Source organism: Pan troglodytes, chromosome 10, assembly GCF_028858775.2.
Source record: "Pan troglodytes isolate AG18354 chromosome 10, NHGRI_mPanTro3-v2.0_pri, whole genome shotgun sequence".
NCBI classification, from domain to species: domain Eukaryota; kingdom Metazoa; phylum Chordata; class Mammalia; order Primates; family Hominidae; genus Pan; species Pan troglodytes.
The window spans coordinates 123,923,427-123,932,099 of NC_072408.2; positions in this window are offsets into that span (position 1 = coordinate 123,923,427).

The following is an 8,673-nucleotide window of genomic DNA, read 5'->3' on the forward strand; positions in this document are numbered from 1 at the left end:
CAGGCAGGAGGCAGGTGAACTTGCCAAGGCAAGAGACAGTGGTGGCTTGGACCAGGGTGGTGGCGGTGGGGAGGGACAGAGGTCCAGTGTGGTCCCTAGAGCAGGACAAGGTGATGGATGAACCTTGAAGGGTGAGAGAAGGGGTGAGCCCCAGGGCTCATTTTGATGAACGAGAAAGAGTTTTATCTGCATTCAGGAACTCAACGGACTCCCTTAGGGCATTTGCCAGAGTGTGAGGCCAAATAACTGATTTCCTTCCTAAGACCCTGCCAGTCTACTCAGTGAGTCAACCTCCTCGGGTGTTAGAAACAGCCACCAATGTAGAAATGGCAAGTTGCTCGCAACCTGGATGGTTCTAGGCCTACGTGGGCACAGCTGGTCCTGATCCATGGGAAGCAGGAGGAGAGTCCAGGTTTGGTCTACAAACAATAGCCCCAAGGCAGTATTTCTGAAGCCACGGCCCCTCTCCCAGCCTGCTGCGTTCTTGTGGATTGCTGGCACATTCCACCAAGGCAGTAAGGCATGGCCAAACACCTCATATCCCATCCTGAACCCCCACACCTCACTGGGCCACCAAGAGGCAGGAGCATTTTAATTTAAAATGAAAGGACAGCAGACCATCTCCAGGCAAACCAGTGCGCTCCAGACAGATACGAGGCTTCTGAAGCAGGGAGAGGGAAGTGAATCTTGAAAAGAATAGATCAAGGGGTTGGGAGGGGAGACACATCTCCCCCAGCCTTTGATCTGTGCAGCCCAGCAATGACAGAAGTAGTAACACAAGCTGGGAACACATTTTGCTTTCGTATGACTCACTCAGGAAAGGAAAATGGAAAATTACCACTCTCCTCTCTCTCTTTCCCAAATAGGAACAGGTGCTCTTCCTTGGTGGGGAAGAGCCTAGGTGTGCGACCTGCTGGCGGGATACCTGGGCCATCTCGTGCAGCCACTGGCTCCTTCCTCGCTCTCTTGGTGCTCCCTGTTCAACAGAGGCTTTTCCAGGCAGGGTGCAGACAGCCAGAGCTTAATGAGCTTTTAAGATTAGAGATGCTATTCGCCTGGGGTTGCTGTGCAGCCTAGACTGAGGGTGACTCATGCCGAATATATCCTGCCTAGACAGTGACAATTCACAGCATCTCTCACTACTAAACTACAAAATGCTGTTCCCTTGCTCTCCCTCACCCTGGGCCATCTGTTTGTCTCTATTACTGGTTACACAGTACTGTCAGGGGACTTCTGCCCCCTCCTACATGGCTCACTTCAGGGCCGCCACTCCACACATTACAAACCTACACATCTAAGACCCGGAACCAGCCCTTCTGTTCAGCAGCAACATGTCCACCCCCAGCTCCAAGCTGGGGAGCGAATTAAAGTGATTAACAAATGGTAAATGGTGCTCAACGATTTCAATGAGTAATTAAGAGAAAGAAGATGGAAGACCTAGCTGCAGAGGAAATATTAGGTATTGATATATGACATTGTTATAAACTGTCACGACTGTCACCTGTCACGTCACCTGTCAGTCATGTCACATGTCACTGTCACCTGTTGCCTGTCACTGCCACCTGTTGCATGTCACCTATTACCTGAACCATCACCTGTTGTCACATCACTGTCATGTCGCCTATCATGTCACATCACTCATCTGTCCTGACACCTGTCACCTGTCACAGCACTAACGTCACAGGTCATTTGCATGTCCTTGGCATGCAACAAACATGTCATGTCTTTGGTATGTCACGTCATTGGCATGGCCATGTAGTAAGCACATCTTTAACATGTAAAAAGCAGGCCATCAGCATGCTCTTGCCATGGCTTCAACAGGTAAGCATGCCACATGTTCCTGACATGTAAGAGACATCCTTATTATGTAAGGGGTATGTCCTTAGCACGTGATGTACATGCCCTTAGCATGTAATGTATATGTTCTTGCCACGTTCTGCCCTTGGCATGCAGTAAGCATGTCCTTAACATGTTTTATGATGTCATCTGTCAAATGGCACTGTCACCTATGTCACCTGTCACATGTAATGTCACTGTCACCTGTTACTGTCATGTCACCTGTCAAATGTCACATGTGACTTGTCACTGTCACACAGCACTGTCCTGAGTCACGGTCACATGTAATGTCACTGTCACATGTAACTGTCTCCTGCACTGTCATATGTCACTGTCACAAGTCACCTGTTAAATGTCACGACCTGTCATATGGTCACCAGTCACTGTCACATGTAATGTTGCTGTCATCTGTCACTGTCTCCTATCACTGTCATCTGTAACTGTCACGTCACTGTCACCTATCACCTGCCATGTCCTTAGCATTTCCTTACCATATTTTCAGCATGCAATAAGCATATCAGCATGTAATAGGCATGTCCTTTGCACATCACATGTCACAGGCATGTTCAAATAGGCACATTCATGTCACATGTACTTGGCATGCAGACGTCATAAATCCTTAGCATGTCACACATGTGCTTGGTATATAATAAACATGCAACAGGCATGACCATGTTACAAGCACGTAATACATGTCAGTGGTGTGTAGGCATGACCATAGGATGCAATCAATGGGCATGTAATTGGCAGGTCCTATCATGTCAGTAGCACATAACAAGCATGCCCTTAGTATGTAATAGGTATGATCATAGTAAAAATAAGCCTGACAATACTATATAAAAACATGTAACACACATGTATGAGAATGCTACTACCATGTAATATGCATGACAATGGCATGTAATTGCCACATGATAGGCATGCCTTAACGTGAGTGGCATGTAATGTGCATGCTAGTGTCATGTAAATGTGACCATAACATGCAATAAGCTTGCTCTCACATGTCCTTGGTATGTAACTGGCATGTAAAAAGCATGCCTGTGGCATTATGAAGCATGCCTTAGCACATTGGTGTCACATCCTTGACATGTAATAGGCATGACCATAGCATACAATAGACATGTCTTCAAATGTCCCTAGCATACAACAGCCATGTCTTCAAATGTAGCTAGAATGCAATAGCCATGTCAGTGGCATGTAATAGGCATGACCATAGGATGCAATGGATATGTATTTGCCATGTACTGACATGTCAGTAGCATGTAACAGGCCTGTCTTTAGGATGTAGTGGGTATGATCACATAAAACAGGCATGGCCATAGTGTGTGATAAGCACGTGACATACATATTTTATGTCAGCAGCGGTAACAAATGATAGCCTGTCATTGGCACATGATATGCATATCATCACGTCAGTGGCACGTAAATATGCATGACAATCACATGTAATAGGTATGTCTTCGCATATCCCTGGTATGTAAATGGCATGAGCATGGCACTAATAGCCATACATTCCCATGTTAGTGGCATATAAAAGACATGTTATAGGCACGCCAATAGCTATGCCTTCACGTTACTACCATGCAATAGGCATGTCAGTGTTGTGTAACATGCATGACAATGGCATGTAATAGGTATACACTATCTTTGCAGGTAATTGGCATGTAACAGGCATGACCATAGCATGTGATGGGCATACAAGTCATTTCTCTGTCAGTGACATGTAATAGGAATGACTATGGCATGAAATGGACATGTGGCACACATCTTAGCATGTCACCTGTTACCTGTTACTGTCACCTGTCACTGGACCTGTCACCAGTCATGCACTGTCACCTGTCACTGCCACCACTGTCATGTGTTACCTGTCACCATTCACGTTATGGTTGTTACCTGTCATTGTCACCAGTCACATCACTGTCACTGTCATGTCACATCACGTCACTGTCACATCACCTGCCACATCACCACTGTCCCCATCACCTGTTACATATCACCCACCTGTCACATGTGACACGTCACATCACCTGTCACCCGTCACTGCCATGTCACTTATGTCACTGTCACATCACATGTCACTGTCACGTCACATTTCACTGTCACATCACCTGTCACATCACCTGTCACATTTCTGTCACATATCACCTGTCACATCACCTGCTGTCACATCATCTGCCATGTCACTGTCACCTGTCAATGTCATCACCTGTCAAGTTAGTCACCTGTCACCTGTCATTGTCACCTGTCACATCATGTCACTCATCTGTCACTGTCAACCTGTCACCTGACTCATGCCACCTGTCACTCTCACCTGTTACATGTCAATGTCACCTGTCATTGTCAACCTGTCACCTGTGACTCATCACCTGTTGTTACCCATCACTCTGACGTCACCTGTCTAATCTGTCACCTGTTCTGTCACATTTTGCAAGAATGCTACATGTAGTTAGCATGTTATCTTGGTGCAATTCACAAGAATGCCTCCTGTACTAAGCATGTCACTGACATGTCACATGTCAGCATAAGTATTAAATGGCACATGGACGTCACTAGTATATTGCAAGTGTGTCATATATGTTGCATGCATTTTTGCATGTCACATGTTGCAAGCATGTGTATGTCATGCATGTGACATGTTGAAAGCCACATGTGGGTCATAAAGCACAACATGCATGTCATAAACTTGTCACAGAGCACCTATGTCACAAACATGTCATGTTGCAGAAGTGACATGAAATGTGTCAAGATGACATGCTGCACGTCATATGCATGTTATGACTTTCAGAATCATGCATACACGCATGTCATATGCACAACATAGGCTATATGGTACATGCACAACATATATATAATATATGTGATGTTACATGCAGAACATTTGTAATATACGTTACATACATGTTATATACATATTACACAGAACATGTGCAATGTATATGCAGAACATAATACATGTATGTTTATGACATGCAATATGTAATGCGTGTAGAACATGTGACATACGTATGTAATATAAATGCTATATGCACATTTATGTAATATGTGACATACACGTGACATATGCATGACACGTAACGTTTAATGTTACTATATATGTAATGTGTGATGTTACATGCACATTTTATATATGTACAATGTTATAGATACATGCTATGCATAACATATGCTATATTTTACACATTACATGTACAACACGTCATGTGCATAACATGTATGTTACACAACATACGTTCTATTGTTACGCATGTATATACATATACATATACATGTGTATAATATATACGATATATGTTACATATAAATGTTATGTCACACATCTATGTTATCTGTTGATAAATACAAACGCACGTATATATATGAGTCACCATCTTGAGAAACCAAGAATTCAACAGGTGATCCTCTGAAGATTTTTGCCTGTCAGCTTCTAGTTCCTTCAAAGGCAAAATGATAGTATTCACACGAATAAACCATGCTGACACAATGGCACAAAGTTTGCCCTGAGCTTACCCCTCTGAGTTTCACAACTCAACCAAACTCTACCTGCTGCAACTGTCATAAGCAAGATCACTGAAAACCATAGACATCTCTACAGGGGAGGACTGCCTTCTTCTAGCTGTTTCCAGGGAGATGAGGATTAAAGCAAACTCAACCAGGGGAGTTGCAAAAAGCAGCTTGGGTTTTGGAGTCAGGCTGAGCTGGGTTGTGATCTGGGCCTTGTTATTCAGTAGCTGTGCTGTCTTTTGTTTTGTTTTTGAGACGGAGTCTCGCTCTGTTGCCCAGGCTTGAGTGCAGGGGCGCAATCTCAGCTCACTGCAACCTCTGCCTCCTGGGTCCAAGCAATTCTCCTGCCTTAGCCTCCTGAGTAGCTGGGATTACAGGTACACACCACCACGCCTGGCTAATTTTTGTATTTTTAGTAGAGATGGGGTTTCACCATGTTAAGCTGTGCTGCCTTGGGCAAGTTACTCAACTTCTCTGGGCCCTGGTTTCCTCAGCTATAAAGTGAAGAAATTCCAGGTATATGCGGCTGGCACAGAAGAAGGGGTCAGAACAGCATGAGCTTTACACAGAGTGGAAAGTTTGTGCTTTTTGGCAAAGGGTGTCCTGTCACAGGAAGGTAAAGGTGACTTCATCTAACATTCCAGAAGGGTTTGCCTGCTGATTATGTCAGCGGCTCCAGCTCAGGCAGGAGCAGGGTATGAATGCTGACCTTGGGAGGTGGTAACTGACATGCCTCTGAGGTCTGTGGGAAAGAACAGCAAGGCCTTCCCTACAGCAGAAGGCTCATTGGAATGACAGACCCAAGCAAATGGGGTTGGATGAGCTCCTTGTTCCCCCAAACTGCTATGGTCTAAATGGCTACTCCATGACACCTTGGCCACCTCGATTCCAAGTCACTCACCACCTGAATGGGATTATTTCACACTTGAGAGGAGAGTTACATTTGGTTCTGAAGCTGCCGATGGTGTTTTCCACATTTTGGGATATGGGTCCTGAAGGCAGGGCAGACACACCATTGTAGAGACCTGTGGCCCCAAGCTGAGCCAGCCACACAAGCTGAGAGAGCACTGGCCCAGCTGGAGTCAAATGTGAATGAGCTAAGCTGAAGGTTTCAGGAACAGTCTCAGGTAAGCCCCGGCACACAGTATCTCCAGCCCTTATAAGACTCTGATCTCTCAAGACGGATGCCTTAAAGTCTCTATAATCTGGAGGCTCTTGGAGGAGTGTGATGTCTCTGTTTCTGTTATCCAGCGCTCAGAAAAAACAAAGCTCCTTGAGTCCAGAAGTGGGAGGATGGTGTTCAACAGCATTCAACAGGGCATTACAAGAGACATAGCTGGCTGGCTTTCTTTTCTCTTTTTTTTTTTTTCGAGACAGAGTCTCACTCTGTCACTCAGGCTGGAGGGCAGTGGCACCATCTCGGCTCACTGCAACCTCCACCTCCTGGGTTCAAGCGATTATCCAGCCTCAGCCTCCCGAGTAGCTGGGACCACAAGGTGCGGGCCACCACACCCAGCTACTTCTTGTATTTTTTTGTAGAGAGGGGGTTTTGCCATGTTGCCTAGGCTGGTCTTAAAACTCCTGAGCTCAAAAAGATCCACTCAAAGTGGGTGGATTAAAGGCATGAGCCACCGCACCTGGCCTTGGCTTGCTCCTTATAAGAAATAGCTGTTGGCACTCATACCAATGGCTACACATCCTCAGTGGGCTGAGAGGGGCAGAAGCTTAAAGGAGGCTTAGGGGTGAGAGCATGGACATTTCAATGCATTCGTACAGCACTGGCTCATTCACACCATGAGGCAGGCGCAGAAGAGAGACTGTTATGTTCTTTGCAGATGATGTTGCTGAGTACAATCCTGTCCCATATAGAAATAAGTCACAGCCCCCAGAGCAAACTTAGAGGGGCTTTTTTTTTTTTTTTTTTTTTTTGAGACAGAGTCTCACTCTGTCGCTCAGGCTGGAGTGCAGTGGCACGATCTCAGCTCACTGCAGCCTCTGCCTCCCAGGTTCCAGCAATTCTCCTGCCTCAGCCTCCTGGGTAGCTGGGATTACAGGCACATACTGCCACGCCCGGCTAATTTTTGTATTTTTTAAGTAGAGATGGGGTTTCACCATGTTGGCCAAGCTGGTCTTGAACTCCTGACCTCAGGTGATCCGCCCGCCTCGACTTCCCAAAGTGCTGGGATTACAGGCGTGAGCCATCGCGCCCAGCCGATGGGCTATTCTTACACCTCAGCCCAAATCACTTATCTTAGCCATTGCAGTTTGTTGAGTCAAGGTCTTAGATACCATTAATTTAAAAAGTAAGCCCCAGCATGCTGGCTCACACCTGTAATCCCAGCATTTTGGGAGGCCAAGGTGAGAAGATTGCTTGAGCCCAGGAATTTGAGACCAGCCTGGACAACATAGAGAGATCTTGTCTCTACAATAAATAAATAAAAATTAGCTAAGCGAGGTGGCAGGCACCTGTAGTCCCAGGTACTTGGCAGGCTGAGGTGGAAGGATCACTTGAGCCCAGGAGTTCAAGGTTGTAATGAGCTATGATCATGCCACTGTACTCCAGCCTGGGCAACAGAGTAAGACTCTGTCTCTTTTTTTTTTTTTTGAGACGGAGTCTCACTGTCTCCCAGGCTGGAGTCAAGTGGCGCGATCTCGGCTCACTGCAAGCTCCGCCTCCCGGGTTCACACCATTCTCCTGCCTCAGCCTCCCAAGTAGCTGGGACTACAGGCGCCGGCCACCATGCCCAGCTAATTTTTTTTTTATTTTTATTTTTTAGTAGAGACGGGGTTTCACCGTGTTAGCCAGGATGGTCTCGATCTCCTGACCTCGTGATCTGCCCGCCCTCGGCCTCCCAGAGTGCTGGATTACAGGCATGAGCCACTGCGCCCGGCCAACTCTGTCTCTTAAAGAAAAATAAAGTAAGGAAACCGCAAGATTGTGTATGGGCCTTTATAAGTGAACTCTGCCATCCCCCTAGTCTGCCCAACTCTGTGAGGGTAGAGGATAAAGGAGCCAGTACTGACCTAAGGAAGACAGGGACGAAACGCTGATTCCACGGGCTCCCACTGAACTTTGATTAAAAAGGATGACGCCCCTCCCTGTTAAAGCAAAGGATTTAAAGACATTGTTTCCAGCTGGGCGCAGGGGCTCATGCCTGTAATCCCAGCACTTTGGGAAACCAAAGCAGGAGGACTGCTTGAGCCCAGGAGTTTGAGACTAGCCTGGGCAACATGGCGAAACCCCATCTCTACTAAAAATACAAAAAATTAGCCGGGCATGGTGGTGCGTGCCAGTAGTCTCAGCTACTTGGGAGGCTGAGATGGGAGAATCACCTG